At 36.3% G+C, this 16,301-nt stretch overlaps 1 long non-coding RNA gene across 2 annotated transcripts; it reads right to left on the bottom strand.

The window, feature by feature from the left end:
- Window positions 1–600: 600 nt before the first annotated feature.
- On the bottom strand, window positions 601–6,062 carry LOC129440721 (uncharacterized). Of its 2 annotated transcripts, none has more exons than XR_008643230.2 (7): window positions 5,923–6,062; window positions 5,709–5,808; window positions 4,991–5,045; window positions 3,538–3,606; window positions 3,360–3,397; window positions 1,237–1,290; window positions 601–912 (listed from the first exon to the last, which is right to left on the bottom strand). It is a non-coding gene; the product is annotated as an uncharacterized lncRNA (long non-coding RNA). The 2 variants fall into 2 exon arrangements; XR_012365271.1 differs by having other exon boundaries at window positions 5,740–5,808; window positions 5,923–6,048.
- Window positions 6,063–16,301: the final 10,239 nt, after the last annotated feature.

Genomic DNA, 16,301 nt, shown 5'->3' with positions numbered 1-16,301 from the left:
ATCGTGATAGGCTGCTCTTTCTTTATAGCTTTAATTAGGATCTAGAAGATAAAATTACCCGAAAGTGTTATCATTGTTAAATAAATTACGGATGTGCGTCTTTACGTCAAGGTCGTGATTCTACATAACAACATCCGCTTGACCTCGCAACGCCAAGAAGAAGAAAGGCGTGGAACACATGCTTAAGGTATGTAGTAATAATGCATTTAAATAATAAACTGTTTTGTGTGGGATCATTTAAATAATACCTTGAAATTGGGTTGATAACAGTTATTCATGCTTTAATATTGATATTTCGCCCACCTGTCTGACGTTAATTTATTTTGATCGTTTATGTAACTGAGTCTTGTGTAAGATTCTAGAAAGATATAGTGGCTTACTTTTTTTTAAACGATCAGTATTATGGTTGATATTTGTATTGCACTTGTTAAAACATTTTTTGCCCCCATTTTTCATTTCATGAGCTGAACTTAAATATTTTCTATGTCCCCAAAAGGCCTATTTCTCTCAAATATTATCTGTCTAAATCTGTGTTAGTGTTGCGTTTATAATTGTGGTTAGTGTGTGTGTAAGGCACTGCCTGTGAAAACCCAGCTAAAGTCTTTTTTGTGATGTATTGTTTTCTACATAAAATCATCCTAAACAATGAAAAGAACATTTTGTAAAAATATCTTATCTTTAATATTGGCTGAGTAAGATTCTTTGTATAAACCCTCAGTCTGTTAATTTTGTCTCCAGCCTGTCAAGATCTTCAGATGATGTTTGAGAAAAAAGTCATCATCCTCTTCGTCACTCTTCATCCGTATTTGGGGTAACAAACACCTGCTTCCCACAAGAGACTGGACCGCTGAAGTCAGGTGGTCAGTCTTTATTTGCATTCATCCTATAACCGTCAAGACTGCCTTTTTGCAGCTGCAATAGCAAAGATAAATGAATTAGGAGTGTAGCTTTTAAAATGCTTTTACTATTAAATGCATTATTTTGATTTATTTAAACTTAAGAATCAAATAGGTGTGTAGTTTAGGTAAAATTCTTATAACTGCATTTGTCTGTTTTACAACAGATGTAACTAAGTATAAATTTACTGTTTTTTTTTTATGTTGGATGGATCATCAGACCTGCACCTTCCTTGAACATGTTGGTAAGGTAACACTTCATCTGAGTAAATGATGATGCTTTTTTATAAGAACTTTTTATAAATAAATATTATTATTGTTTTTTTTTTAGGTAACTTACTCTGTATTTGTTCACGGTGGTCACCCCAGGGTCTCAGGACTCAAAACGAGTGCTCTATGGATTAAACAGAAAATGTAGTATAAACAAGTGTTAAGTTATGTCTTTAAATGCCACTAATAATGTGTTTCTGTTTTCTTTCTCATTATGCTAACAAACGCTCTTTTATCCCTCATGTTAGGTGGATCAACACTCCAACCATCTGCATTAGGGACTGAATAAAGGATGCCCTCTGTAGCTGGGAATGTTAGATCAGGTAATTTGCATTTGATATATTTTTAAAGACACACACTAATGCTGCTTGTACACCGCCAGCGACTAGCAACACAATCTCGTTCATTCCAATGGAAGCTTTGCCCCATTCAGCAACATGAGCAACTGTGACCATCGACAACAGGAAGTGGGCATGTCCAGCTATGCCACAACGTTGAGGAAAGTTCAACTTGATGAAGGACTTTTGGGAGCAACTACCAATGAGAGTGAAGCAGTGAAGTTCGTGTCATCACTCTTTTGTCATTTACTGAGAGGATTGTTACTCATTTGTTTGTAGTTTTTACTAGGACAACCAGAATTGGGAACGCCTTCTGATAAACTCATTAAAAGAAATGGCTGACACACAGTGACTAGGTTGTTGGCGGTGTGAATGCAGCATAAGGCCTTAAACTGTCTGTGGCAAATATTTTAGCACCCAAAATAAATAGGGGTGATGCTTTTAAAGGAAAACACCACAGTTTTTCAATATTTTACTATGTTCTTACCTCAACTTAGATAAATTAATACATCCCTATCTTTTATCAATGCATGCACTTAATATTTGTACAGCGCGTCGTGAATGTGTTAGCATTTAGCATAGCCCCATTCATTTTTCAGAGCGCAGTAACATCATCACTCCTGACTACTCCACCTCTTTTGAGTTTGAGCGAGAGGTGGAGTAATCAGGAGTGATGATGTTACTGTGCGCCGAGGTCGAAGTGCTGCAAACTTAGTGCTCTTTTGCCATACAATATAGTTCTCATTTTTAACCGCTTAAAAAATTGCCATGTTTTATTTTGTGCCACCATACTTACTCGTGTAACTACTTATGTAACAGTCTTTAAATAGGGAAAACATGAAAGGGTTGGGTGGCTTCTAAATTCATCCCTGTTTGGATCCTAAGGAATGGGTGGGGCTGGGCTGGATGCTGGCACATTCACGACACGCTGTGCGGAGGTTGGGTGCACGCATTGAGGAGAGATGGGTATGTATTGATTCGTCTAAGGTAAAAACATAGTAACATTTTGGAAAGCGGTGGTGTTTTCCATTTAAAGGGATAGTTCACTCAAAAATGAAAATAATGTAATTAATGACTCACCCTCATGTTGTTCAAAACTTGTAAGACCTCCGTTCATCTTCGGAACACAGTGTAGGATGTTTTGGATTTGGTCCGAGCGCTTTCTGACCCTCCAAGAAATGTGTGGGCTGTATACTGTCTAATTTCCAGAAAGTCAATTAAAACATCATCAAAGTAGTTCATGCGACACCAGTGTGTCAGTTAGAATTTGTTGAAGCATCATTAATACATTTTGGTTCAAAAATAACTATTCATTCAGCACCGTCCTCTCTTCCGGGTCTGCTGCGAATGCGCGCGCACAATGGCGCTGCTGACGTGTTATCCTCAGAAATGTTTGCGAAGATTTTGTTTGCGAAGATTGTTTGCGAAGATTTTCTTTACAGCGTCTCCGTCAGACTGTAAACGAAAAAAAAAGCTTGGGTGCACCAGATAACACGCCAGCAGCGTCGTACGGCAGCAGTGTCATGCACACGGTTCACAACAGACCCGAAAGAGAAGACAACGCCGAATTAAGTCGTTATTTTTGGACCTAAATGTATTTTTGATGCTTCAACAAATTCTAACTGACCCACTGATGTCACATGAACTACTTTGATGATGTTTTTATTACCTAACTGGACCTGAACAGTATATCGTACAAACATTTTTAATGGAGGGTCAGCAAGCTCTCGGACTACATCTAAAATTTCTTAAACAGTGTTTCCGAAGATGACTTTAGGGTATTATTTAAATCAACTAAAAGAAAAACAATCTTTAAATGGTTAGTAAAATTGAGGTCAGATTTTTGAAAACTTACTGTCTTGATGGTCATCCAAAGTTCTCGGTGCAGAAAATCTGTTTTGTATGGATCAGAGTTAGACATTGTCATGTAATATATAACAATGTAATAGCAAGTGTTATGTTGTTTTTGAAAATGCTGTGAAAATGAAAAAAAGCTATTTGTTTATCCACTATGCTATCAAATGCTCTTTTACCTTGCATGTTAGGCGGATCAACATTCCATCCATCTGCATTAGGATCTACCTTAGAGACACTCACTGGAGCTGTAAAGGGAAGCAGGTAAGTTGCACAACCCATCAAGCCTTTGTGGGGAACAAGGTTTCTTGTAGAATTCTTAGACTAGCAATTTTTGTGTGAGAACTTTAACATGATAGAAATTGTTAAACTACAAATATGGTCAACCATGAAGCCATCTGAGTCTATATTGTCTGAGAGAAATTCTTACTCAAGAATCTGCATATGGACTCTATGCACGCTTAACTTCCGCGTTTGACTCACGGCTGCTATTCAGTTTCCGGTACGGGATATTTAAAACGGATTGACGGCAGAATCGCTCAAATGTACTCGGTTGTTTGCTGAATTTACCCAAATTTACAACCTGTGGTTTGTGAAGAATTGTCCAGATGTGCAAACTCGAGAAAGGTTACAAGTTTTATGTGTCGTCTTCTCTGTATAATCATTAAGATATGTTCAACTAGCCTGTACTAGCAGAGCGTACATCGTGCTATTTTTACGATTCGAACAGCAGGCTAATAACGCTGGTAATATATTACGCCTTTGTAATGTTAAAGTATGTTAAAGTAATGTTAAAGTGTCAGGTTAAATAAGAGATTCATGTACACATCGATTGTCAAAACATTTTTACTTGGTTATTTGTGAGTTAGTATCCTGACACATTTGAGAATCTAAAGAACAAAGCAAAAAAGACTTAACTATTGTGTTGTAGAAATCTATATTTTTCCCTTTATTTGTTACCCCGTTTATTTAGTTTGTTGGGTGTGTGTGTGTTTTTTTTCTTTCACTCAAGTTATTCTTGTTGTCATTGATATTATATTTCCATTTGTCTTTTGCATTTGTTATTAATAAAGAATACATAAATATCGAAAATATGAGTTTCAACTGTTCTAACATTTAGCTTGTATAACCAAAGATGTTATCTTTGCTAGTACTGATAATAACAGTTATACCAATTTATCAACAACAGATGAATAGCACTGTTATCAGTGCAATTTTTATCTAAAAGTATTGGTAATGCAGATACAGGGTAGCAGTGTAGAAGTTGGCATGCTTTCCAGTGAGTCGCTGTAAACGCTATGACACAGCAGTGGTGGCTAGAAGTTCGGTCCTATAAAATATACTTTCATACGTTTAAATGTCATTATGGTATTAAGTGTGGAGTATAAGTTATTTCTATGTAAAGTAAACAAGCATCAACAAAATTTGCTGTGTTATTTTGGCTGTTTGTGCAACCAAACAGCCAAAATAACATAGCGCTCTATGACTGGCGGAAGTAGTCCAGCATCCTGAGATATCCCCGGAAACATGTCAAGCGCTGCCGTGCATAGAGTCCATTGCTATAGATATGCAGAGTACTTATCTTGAAACAGTCGTAAAATATTAATGTTTTTTGTTTTGTAGGTCACTTACTTTTCATTCGTCCTTGTTGGTCACCCCAGGGTCTCTAGAGTGAAAATTACTCAATCTATGGATTAAACAGAAAATGTAGTTTTATGAAGTGGTATGTTGTCTTTAAATGCCATTAAAAATGTGTTTCTGTTTTCTGTCTCATATAAAAAATACTCTTTAACCTGCCCACTGGAGCTGGGATTGGTTAGCTGCATTTTTTACATTAACAAATAAACACACTAAATCCTAGGCTTGAACCTGCCTTAGGTTTTAGCATCCAAATTAACTAGGGGTGCTGATTTTTAAAGGAACATGCCCACATTCTGGGAATTCAGCCCACTCACAGCATCCCCCAGAGTTAGATAAGTCCATACATACCATTCTCATATCCGTGCATGCTGTAACTCTGTCTGACGCAGCCCCCGCTAGCTTAGCTTAGAACAAAAGACTGGTAGTGAATTTGACTATACAAATCACAACACATAATAGGAAAATGTTTGCGTTATTTTGTCATGTTTGGAAGCCGTATGCTAGATGGAGCCATTCACGTCCAGTCTTTGTGCTAAGCTAAGCTAGCGGGGGCTGCATCAGACAGAGTTACAGCACGCACAGGGATGAGAAAGGTATGTATGGACTTATCTAACTCTGGGGGATATGGTGAATAAGCTAAATTCCCAAAATGTGGGCGTGTTCTTTAAGGATTTAGGGGTATTTTTGAAGTTAAATGAAGCCGTTTTACCTTTTAAACTGTCTCTTTTATAAGGACTTACTGAATTTCTTTTTTCAGCAATTTGGGACATTCTTCCAGTTGTCGGCAACTTTGTGAAAAAGGCTGGAAACTAAAATGCAGGTACTTCATTCTTTTGTTTTTTACAGCTATAAAAAAATAATGTGTTATTAATTGTACTGTCTATTAATTAATGATTTTGTACAGTGTAACTGATTCTGCTTACCTGACTCATGCAGAATTCTGGCCTGGTGTTTGGTCCGTGCTGTCTTTGGCTCTTGCATCTCCATCATCCTGACCCTCTTTAGCAGCCTGTCCATGTATTTATTTGGAGGCCACCATGAGCACCCATCTGCATAATATGACTTTGTTACTCAGTTGTCCATGCTCCTACAAATTCTACATTTTTTGTAAAGCTGCAACAAGTTGAAACCCTATAATTATTAACATTTGATTTTGAATGATGTAATTCAAATACATGAATAAGTAACAAAAGCAGAAATATATTAATTAAGACATTACCTTTTCGTTGATTGTTTACTGATCTATAAATCATTTTGCATTCTCATAATTGATCATCATAACTTGGTATACAGTGGATGTGTGGCTGTAGATAACTTTCTGAAGTCAATTTAAAAAGGCAAAAGTTAATAAATGCTAAATTGGTCAAATATACATTGTTGTATTTTCACCATTTTGATCTTATTTAGGCATTTCATAACTTGAGGGAAATTTACGTATACTGATGTTTCAAATCAAATATTAATTTATTAATGACAGCTAATCATTTTATAAAGATTTTTTATAACAATATTTATTTATATAATATCAATTTAATACATTTATTTCGTTACACCTACATCACTGAGCGCAAGGGAGTGCAGCCAACAAATACATTCAGGTGTGTTTGACTTAACACCGAGATGCGCAGACAGCACGTGGTATGACATCAAGTACCGCGAGAGTTTGGGAAAGCCCCGGAAAAGGTTTGAACTCGCGGTACTTGATGTCACGATCGGTTTGCGAGTAGATCAGCATGAAGTCAAACACATCTGAGAGATGTGTGGGGCTGCCTGCACTCAACGTTGGGATCATTCAATAGAGTGTAACCTCAATCGGTTTTTGCAGCTTCTGGGTCCCGTGTAGAACGATTTTTTGTTCTTTTCCAACTCGATTTTTAACTCCCTAAACTAGTAGGATGTTCCAACGGGTGAAGCAACAGTGCTGACGGCAGTTTCAGTGTCAAGGTAAGTTAATATGTAATACATGGATGTAAGTTAGTCGATCTACAGAATCATCGTCTTATATTAATGTTCTATACGCTATTAAAAGCTTATTAACGTTTATCAATGCAATGCTATTCAGGTCGCTGCAAAGTCCCGAAGCCACGTTGTAACGTTAACTTTACATGTTACGCACTGGTGTGGATAAACCAGCCAATTTAATAGAGTTATTAAATGCCTCAAACCTTTCCCGCCCTGTAACGTTACGTTAAAGTGGCCCTTGCGGATTACGTTCATTTCAGTCAGACCTTTTCCTAAAAACCACTCAAAACCGTTAACGTTGTTCTATTGGAGTGGTTGTTGAATATTTGTATTTATTAATTGTTTCAGTTATATCAGTTATATCTGTTCTTTAATTCGTATTTCTAACAATTAAAACCAGGAATGACAAGCTATAAGTTACTTACCAAGATTTTGACGATCAAACTGACAGAAAAACTAACTTAAAGCCGACTATTAAACCAAAAACATACTATTACAACGTGAAAAGGAACGTAATGTGTACAAATTTTATTATTTACAGGTTATTAATAATGTTATTTGTGACAAAAAAGTTGAGGGAACTCGAGCAAATAACGGTCTTCTGGTAAATATTGTGGTCACGTGATGGCCTCGCGACATATAAGTCGTTTCCGGTCGTTTCTCAAACGCACAGCTGCGTTCTTTTAAAAATATTTTTAATATATTTTTTTTAAATAATAAAAAATACAAGTTCAGTCAGGGGGTACATTATACATATATAAAATAAAAATAAATAAGGCTGCGTCCATTATTTTTTATTTTTAATAAGGCTGCGTCCTAGAATGCTGCATGTCTCGGCTGTCACGTCATCAAGCATCGTTGAAGGACATCTCAATCTGCTTGTTTTCTCTTTTGTTGTTTTAATTAAATTACAAAAGGTTTAACTGTCCATGTTGTAAAGACTGTTGATACATGACTTTTATTCACTGTACTACAGTATTGGATTTTTTTTTTTGGTGATGCATTGCTAATTTTCAACTTCTCTCTTTAAAGTTTTCATGCCATGACCACTGGGACGGAAACCATTATGACATTGCCTTGGACATCAAACTAAACCATCTCATTCTGGCTTTTGAGGTGGATTCTAACCTCGAAATCTCAGAAGGACAGGTCTAAGATGGACGCAGCCTCCATAGGATGCAACCTTGCATTTGAGAAACACCCATAGAACGGTCAACTTACCCCATACTCTAACCTGAATGCAGGGATCATAAAACTTTATCTTTTACCTTAATTGTTAGATGGGTGTTGATACCAAACTTTTTTTCTCGTCTACCCAGGAGAAAGTCATGGTGTTCTGCTGCTAAGGTTGTCATAAAGTATGCTTTTTTCCATTTGTTGCATTAGGCAATAATATCAAAAGACATAAATTCTGAAAGAAATAAGATAATTTTCAAAGCATTAACATGAATATAAAAGCATTAAGTCATTAATGACCATCTTTTATTATTGTTTATTTACAGCGTCTTTTATTCTGCTTACCTGACTCATGCAGAATTCTGGCTTGATGTTTGGTCCACCTTTTTAGCTGGCTCTGGTGATTGGTAGTCTTCTCAAACCTCTGAATCAAGACCTTCTGAAGACCATCATTACGCTTCAGATCCAGTTGTCTTTACTTTGAGGTAAATCTTTTTTAACTGCAGCATTGAGCGTTATGTGCGTCGTTAATGGCACTGAACGCCTTGCATTTTTGCCCCCTACTGCAACATGCGTTTTTGAAGGAGCGCTAAGAGCAGAAAAGCACCCGACGTCATTTGTGTCTTTCCATTGTCCAATTGAATATGGGGAGAGGCAGGCCTTCCGTTGTAGGACCGATGTTTACAGTTATTTGAAACAAACATACTTCAGTTACTAACTGTCTCGTGTGTGTTTATGCACCTCTCACCTTCAATCAAAGTCAGTGCAAGAGTCCTCTTTTTAAAGTTTCTGCTTATATGACAGTTAAGAGCAAAAGAGCGCTCACGCTTAGATATTTGATTGACAGGACAGCTGCCTCGGTGGTTGCCTAGCAATATAAAAAGCTGCGCTGCACTGCACTGTTTTTTATAAAGTGACCAAATAAAGGTGCACCTTGTGTTTCCACGTCTTTAAAACGCATTTGGTGTGATTGGCCCCCAACAAGCGTTTTTTCTGCCACTTTTTATTTTTTTTTCAGCTTTTGCCTTGATGTTGTATTTTACATTGGTAAATGCCTATGGACATTGGCTACTAGCGTTCTGCACGTGTAAATGCACATCGATGCAAACAACGACGCAAACGTGTAAATGAAAAGTGCCGCATAGCCTACTTGTGTAGAGGCATTGGGGTAGGTCTGACAAAATCAGCCTTAATGACAACTGCATCAATCTTCAATGTTGGTCTGACTTTTACACAGATAAACACTCACTTTGTCTATCCAGACCTCAATGTTAGAGTTCAGACAGATTCAGATAGTTGGTTTTGTTCATTTTCTAAGTGTTTTGTTGATATTTTAGTTAGGGATGCACCGATATGGAAATTTTGGCCGATACCGATAACTCTTTATAGTTAGGGGCCGATAACCGATATATATATATAGGCCGATAAATATTCCTATTAATTTCACAATGAAAAACTCCCAGACTGCGGACATCTTGTCTTTGCGCTAGACTAGCATACTCTTCTTAAGCCCCCAACATGTGTCATCTTCGTGCTATGTCACAGAAAGCACCAATCAAAACTCCACATGGCCAGCAATGAGCAAGTGAAGTGGTTCAACAAACCAAAATAATCCATAATTTATCGGCTTTCATTTATCTGCCTAATTTTGCTATCAGACCGATAACCGATAATATTAAAAATAAGCAGTTATCGGCCGATAACGATATGTCGGCCGATATATCGTGCATCCCTAATTTTAGTCCTAATTGATTATGACAGATTTGTTACAGCCTTATCTGTCAAAATGAAAAAGTTTAATTCAACCTCTGTTGTAAAGCAGATTTTTAACTAGTCTTCTTCAATTGTGTCACTAGCCTACCACAATCCCTGTGCACCAGGTATGGAAAGTGCAGACCAAACTTCTACCTCCACCTGTGAGTCTCTTCCCATATTTAGTAAAGTAATGAATGCGGTCTTACAAATGAAAGGTTTTTAGGGTACATTATTTTAATTACCAAATGATTTCTCGGATGAATTGGATAAAAAGACAATATTTTATTTTTCATTTATGAAAACTGGTTGTTGCTGCATGAACTCAAGCACATTTATTTCAAACACATCAACGCAACGTCATTGCTAAAAACCAATGCAGCTATTTTGGATAAAAGATAATGCGCCTCAGGTCACACAAATCAAACAAGAAGAGTTGTCATACACAGTGTGTACAGTCAGTCATTCAAATTGGATATACACAAAAATCAGATTTAAACTGACAGTGTAAACATAGTCTATGAGATAAAACAAAAATTTTAAATGTAAGCCTTGCTAAATACCTTATTACCCATAGTTTATCCTCTTTATACTATGGTCACTTGCTTTTGTTTATTTTGCAGTACAAAATAGGACAGGGCAGATAAGAAAAGAACATTTATTTTTATTAATTATTTTATCTAGGGGTCAATAGATCTAGTTCAATCAACACCCTCACCATGCTCTCCCAGCTTTAGGTGCTTAGACCTGTTTTTCTAATCAAACAATACAAGGACAGATGTTTCGGCGTTATTGCCTTCATGGCATGAAAGATTAAAATCTGCATTTAAACCCAAAGGGGATATGATCTTTAAATAAAATTGCATTGTCATTTTCTTGATTACAACCATAATACTGAACAACTTTAAAGGTCCCGTTTTTCCTGTGTTTTTAAGGTTTGATTGTGTTTACAGTGCACAATATAACATGTGTACATGTTTCACATGCGGTATTTTTCACCCAACCTACTTATCTATATAGTGCTTTCACTGTCCTAAAAACGGGCTGATGTATTCTTTGTCCTATGAAGTCCCTCCTTCAGAAATACGTAACGAGTTCTGATTGTGTAGCTGAACAACTTTAAAGGTCCCGTTTTTCCTGTGTTTTTTGAAGATTTGATTGTGTTTACAGTGCGCAATATAACATGTGTACATGTTTCACATGCGGTATTTTTCACACAATCTACATATCTATATAGTCTTTTCACTGTCCTAAAAACGGACTGATGTATTCTTTGTCCTATGAAGTCCCTCCTTCAGAAATACGTAACGAGTTCTGATTGTGTAGCTTGTTTAGTGTGTTGTGATTCAATAGCAGCTTATCTTAGCCAGGACGGAGTTTAGTCAAACACACTTGCTTTGACGTTATTCAACCGGGAAGTAGAGGGCTGTAGTACAAACCGGCCGTTCGCTGTATTGGAAGGGGGATTCTGTTTTAAAAAAATACATCGCCTGGCCGGCAGTGAACTTTGAGCCTTATCATTTACAGGTATTATTTATGCTATTACAGCAACATTACACACTAACTAAAGTTTGAAAAATGGGATCAGGAAAAGCGTGACCTTTAATGTTTAAGTATTGAGAAAGAAAGAATTCTTACTGTGGTGGAGATATTGAAAACTCTTAAAAAGAGGGGCATTTTGGGTGTTTTATTTAAAGACCATGTCCCCTTTTAGCCTGACTACATCAGACTTTGTACTTCCGCTCAAGCAAAGTAGCAGAGAATGGTATTACCAGGCTAGTCCCCTTTGGGTTTAAATGAAGATTTTGATCTGTCATGTTTTTAATATTTTGGTTTTTCTTTGGGTGCAATTTATATAAATGAAATACTTTGTCTGATGTGATGATGGTCTCATTGTGTTCTTTTGTTACAGATAGAACTGAACTGGAGTCTATGAACTAATGCTGTGTTCGAGACAACTTGGATGTTGGATATTATTGACCTTAAACCCGTAAGAAGTCAGGAACAGGAAACAAAGTGGAATATCCGACCTCTCAACTTGGACCAGATCGATCAACACCGACCTCAACGAGATGCGTCATTTGACATTGCAGACAAGGTGGTGGCTAGCCTCTCACAGCCTTACATGAACCGCAAACAAACTTTAAACAGCACGTAATATAGATGAACATGAATGTTAAATTATCCAGTAACCATTTTCTGCCATAATTGGCACAAGAGCACAAACTTCTCCTGGCGTCTCATTATGTGGTAAACACGCAAATGTGATATGTGATTGACTGGAATGCATTGAGGTCGGAGGTAGGATATTTAATGACATAACATCAGAAATCAGAGTTGTCTGTAACACTGCACAATATTTCACCTAATTGTTAGCACCTGATTATCATGTTTTTAACACAACCATTGATTGGTCACACGGATGAAGGCAGCAAGCAGAGACATTTGTCCTTTGTATCTCTCTCAAAAAAATTAATCTATATTTAATATTAAAAAACACTTACAGTAGACTGTGTTAGATAACTGTGCTCTTGGAAGTCAGCTTAAGTGAACAAATGGTAATGTTAATGAAAAGTTCATTTTTGTCACTGTTGCAAACTAACCACCACACAGAATATGAAGAATAGCCAGAACTGTGGTAATAAGCTAGCCCTAAAATGTTGGGAGAATCTTGATGTATTGGACACAGGTGTGTAGTATCTGTTATATATTGACGGTTGACAGGTTTGTTTGCATGTAATTGCATTATTAATTTGGTGTTGATAGTCCAATGTTGATTTGGGTGAAATATTTAATTTCTTTTCTTTTTAGATCCTTTCTCTTTTTAATGCAGCACTTAAGGATGAACCACCCTGATCTACTAAGATGCACAGATTCAACTCTGGCCCAGCATCATCCCCACACCTCATCTGCCATCAGTTCAATTTAATGTCTGTCAATTGCAAATGGTATTTATTTCAGTTATATTACAACTTAATATTAGGGGAATGGTCTGCCCTTTTGCCATATTAAACTATGTTATTACCTCAACCTAGATGAATTAATACATACCTATCTTTTTTCAATGCGTGCACCATGTGCAGTTACCCATGAGGACGACGGCAGATTGATTTTTCATTTAATAACAAAACAAAATTGTACTGATTTACCAACATATGAGAATTTTACCAACAGCTGGGGTGTGGGTTAGATAAATTGGACTTCCATAAGGTGGTGGAAATCCTGACAGAAGTGTTCAGGGACCTGAACATCACAATTACTGTTTATTTATTATAACCTGGGTAGCTACATATCATATTGACCTTTGAATTTCTTAAGTTTCTTATATAATCTTACATTTCAATCTAATTTTTAAGTTTCTTATACAATTCTACAGTATTAATTTTACATTTAATTTTTTTTGAATTTATGATTGTTATTTGAATATTAGCCAATAGGAATAAGTGTATTTTTCCACAGAGATGAAGCTATATGGAGATTGGAAGGTTCTGTGGGCCCTAGGGGTTATGACTGCAATTATAATTACCATAATATTTAGCATAAACAATGAAGGTAATCTGAAAATTGACAAAAGGTCCAAAACTACATCACAAGATTAGTGTGTAAAGAGATATGGGGGAATTGAATTAAATTACACAAAAAAATTCAACGACGTCATACACCTTTGATTTATGCAGTATGATAGACTGTGGAGGGCAATAGTAACCTCCATAGTAGTGTCCATTGGTGTATTCGTGGCCATCCTGGTCACTTGTGGATGTTGTTGTATCCCCTGTCTCAGATCCCTGTGTAACAGGCTGATAGTGTCAGCAATAGAGGAAAAAGAGAATAATCCGCCCCCATATAGCATGCCCCTATTAGGCCTACAGAACCTGGATGAGGAGGAAGAAGAAAATGTGTGACCTCTTTCAGAGGTCAAGAGAGGGAATTGTGGGATTTGATTTTGTTTTATTAATCGTGCTGCTTATAATCTTAATTAATGTGTATTGTTACAACAATGTTTTCTGTGATGACCACAAGAAAGTTGTCTGTGTGTGTGGAAAGTTACCAAGGAGGGGGTGGCTGGTATGTGTGTGGGAGCCAGGGGGGCTATAGAAAAAGCCCTGGAGGGAAAACACACAGAACAGATGGTTTCAATAAACAAGTTGTTTGCTTTATAATTATGTTATATTTAGAGAAAGTGAAAAGTAGTATGTTTAACTAATGAATGCATTTAACCAATTCATGAACAATGGAGTATTGTTGTGTTGTTGAATAATTATGTTTTATATATTTACTGCTTACATTTCATGATGATTGCCAAACGTGTTAAAGTTACAAAGATGTCCAAATAAGGACTGTGGAAATTGATTTTGTTCCATTTTATATTTCTTTAATTAATCATTTTATTCTACAAACACTGTGTGTTTCATATATGCATTGAGCTATTAATGAGGTGTTTGAGTTTGAGAGTGAAAAGCTACCAGCTTGGGTGTGTGTGTAAAAATGCAAGAAGAATTAACTAGGAATGTATGTCTGGAAATTGTCAAAGATAAGAAAGAGACCAGAGTGGGAAAAGTAAACAGACAACCATGTATTAACCAATGCTTTAATATTCATAGGATAAAATATGCAATATATTTCTTACTTAATCAGTATTAATCATTGAATAATTGATGTAATAAATATAAGATGTTGTCTTTGATAAATGTGTATTAACCAATGAAATGAAGGTTGCATACAGAGTGGCCTAGTGGGGGGATGGCGGCTCAACTTGGAAGAACAGAATCTCCTGCGCTTGTTCTTTGTGTGTGTGTTTTCTTCCCTAACAGATGTTTTTTTTTGAATAATGATTAAAGTGTTTTGCTTAGAAGTAGTATTGCAGTAAAAGATGTAATATGTGTTTATCTATCTAAAGAAGTTAATGTGTGCCTTATTCATATAACCAATTTTACGAATAATGAAATGATGTCATGATATTGAAATGTGTTTTACATAATAATCACTTTCATCTTACAGCTTATGTTTTTATGAATAAATGAATGTTTCATTAATGATTTGTTTTTAAGAAAGCATTATAATATGCTATCTGAAGTCAATCATATGTGAAGTGGAGGAGTACTGGGGAGAAGGTGACGGGCTGCATGGCCCTCAGGGATGAGCGGAGAAAAGTTTGTTTTTTCTTTGTATGTGTGTGTCTATCTCCTGCAGACTAAAACTGGGTGTGGTAATGGAGTCAGATGTACGAGGGGAATGGCCTTTGTGGGTGGAGATTCTAAGAAGAAGATCGACGTCACATACTTTATAAATAACTGTTTTCTCCAAATGCTGGCTGTTAGTCGACTGCCTATTGTGGCCTTGAGACTGCCCAGCGCTGTAAAACTTTTTCATATCTGATCAATAAATAGTTTAATTTTAATACCGTGCCTTTCCTCTAATTATGAACATGCAGATGGACGCCTTAAAGTCCAACACACCGTACAGCGCGTTGTGAATGTGTTAGCATTTAGCCTAGCCCCACTCATTTCCATGGCACCAAAAAAGTTTTATTTTGTGGCACCATACTTACTGGTATAACTCCTCATGTAACAGTCTTAAAATAGGGAAAACACGAAAGTGTTTGGTGGCTTCCCTGTTTGGTACCATAGGAATGAATGGGGCTAGGCTAAATGCTAACACATTCACGACGCGCTGTACAGTGCACAATAGATATGTATTAATTCGTCTAAGTTGAGGTAATAACATAGTTTAATATGGCAAAGGGGTAGACTATTCCTTTAACTTTAATTGAGACTAGTATTGTGTAAAGCTGGGGTTTCCAAACTTCTCATTTCAAAACCTATTAGACACCTGTAATCTATTCTAGACCCACTAAAATATTTTTAAATATACATTTTTTAATGGGGTAAAACACATTTGTTATCTTTCAGTGGAGTCATTTTATTTTCATAATATTTCATAATGTAAAGTAAATATAAGTATACCAAATATTTTATGGTATATTCTTTCAAAACCATTGTCATTGTTAATTATTAATTTGGCCAAACTGTTGTTGCATCATTACGGTGTGCAACACACCTTAACCTACTGTGTGACGGACAAGTAGGTCCTCCTGACACACAATTTAAAATCCCCTGGTGTACTGAATGTTGTATTGTAATTAAAGTTGCATCTAAGTCTTGTGTAACAGTCTCCATTATTTGTGATTATATTCATAGTGTCACATGGTACTTTCAGCACTTACTACATCACAGTGTTTTTAATGCTTTCATTTTTAGGGTTATTATAAATTCATTCATTTTTAAAGAATTACTTCTTTATGTAGAACATGCAAAGTCTAAAATGTAAAGTGTCATGATCAGCTCTGGGTCTTGTGCAGTGATTAAATGAGCAGGTAGTAAATGTCATAGCTTTAAGTTCTGGATGTAATGAA

This window comes from Misgurnus anguillicaudatus, chromosome 22, assembly GCF_027580225.2.
Source record: "Misgurnus anguillicaudatus chromosome 22, ASM2758022v2, whole genome shotgun sequence".
Taxonomy (NCBI): Eukaryota; Metazoa; Chordata; class Actinopteri; order Cypriniformes; family Cobitidae; genus Misgurnus; species Misgurnus anguillicaudatus.
The sequence above is the reverse complement of the archived record's forward strand: the minus strand, read 5'-3'. Positions and strand labels throughout refer to the sequence as shown.